Here is a 1221-nt window from a genome sequence, read left to right as displayed (position 1 = left end):
ATTAAAATTATGATTGTATGTGTGTGTGATGTTTCAAAAGTCAAATAGTACTACTAAATAATATTCAGTGTTTATTATTATGATTAAGCAAGTCTTATTAGCTATGTGACTTAGGGCAACACCACTTAGCTTCTCTGTACTTCCTTCAAATTCTTGACATGTAAAACAGGAATATAATAGAATCTATCTTATGGGGTGGTTGTGAAAATTTAGTAAGTTAGTTCTGGTCCACAATCTCTTATTCACAATTCTGAAATCCAAAAAGCTCTGAAATTGAAAATTCTTTCATAATTCCTTTGGTGGCAAATGCTGGCCCAAACTGACCTAAAGCTATTTAAAGTTTGTTTATCCCTCTTAGTTTGAATTTTCATACATTTTACCATGGAAGTTTCATTTTGATTAGAGGATGCTTGTCACAGCCAACTTGGTGTGGTAAGTAGTAACGAGTTTAGGCACTGAATTACTTTTCTAAAATCTGGAAAAAAATCTGAATCTTAAAACACATATGGCCCCTAGGGTTTTAAAGGGTGATGTGCTATGGACCTGTATGTAAAAAGCCCTTAAAACAGTGCCTGGCACAATTTATTATTATGTGCTACCTGTTATTATTATCATCTGAGTCACATAGGCAGTGTATATACATTCATTTTGGTGTTCTTGGAGTTAATAATTATCTTGGTTTTCTGTTTGCTTGGTTTAATGTGTCAGTTAAAACTTTTTTATGTATCAACTACTGAAAAATATCCTTTTAAAATATTCAAACACAGATGTAAATATATAAAACTGAAAGTGTATATAGTTATAACTTTATTAATGTATCCTTTTATTGTGTCTCACCCTCCACCGAAATGCAACCCTCTGAGAACAGACACTTGGTCTATTGTGTTTATTTTATCTCCAGGACCTAGAATAATTTTTGGCACAGAGATGGCTCTCAAATCTTTATTGGATTAGTGGATGTAGCAAGTATTCGATCACTTTGTTTCCTTCTCAGCCTGTTCTCCCTTGGAAACTGCTTTCTTCTTGCTCCAATGTGGACCTGCAACCCTCTGGTCCTGCAGGCCCAACTATCATCCTAGTAATTTCCTTTTTTTTTTTTTCCCCTGGAGACAGAGTCTTGCTTTGTTGCCCGGGCTAGAGTGCCATGGCATCAGCCTAGCTCACAGCAACCTCAAACTCCTGGGCTTAAGCAATCCTTCTGCCTCAGCCTCCTGAGTAGCT

This window comes from Propithecus coquereli, unplaced genomic scaffold, assembly GCF_000956105.1.
Source record: "Propithecus coquereli isolate 6110/MARCELLA unplaced genomic scaffold, Pcoq_1.0 Scaffold57, whole genome shotgun sequence".
NCBI classification, from domain to species: Eukaryota; Metazoa; Chordata; class Mammalia; order Primates; family Indriidae; genus Propithecus; species Propithecus coquereli.
The sequence above is the reverse complement of the archived record's forward strand: the minus strand, read 5'-3'. Positions refer to the sequence as shown.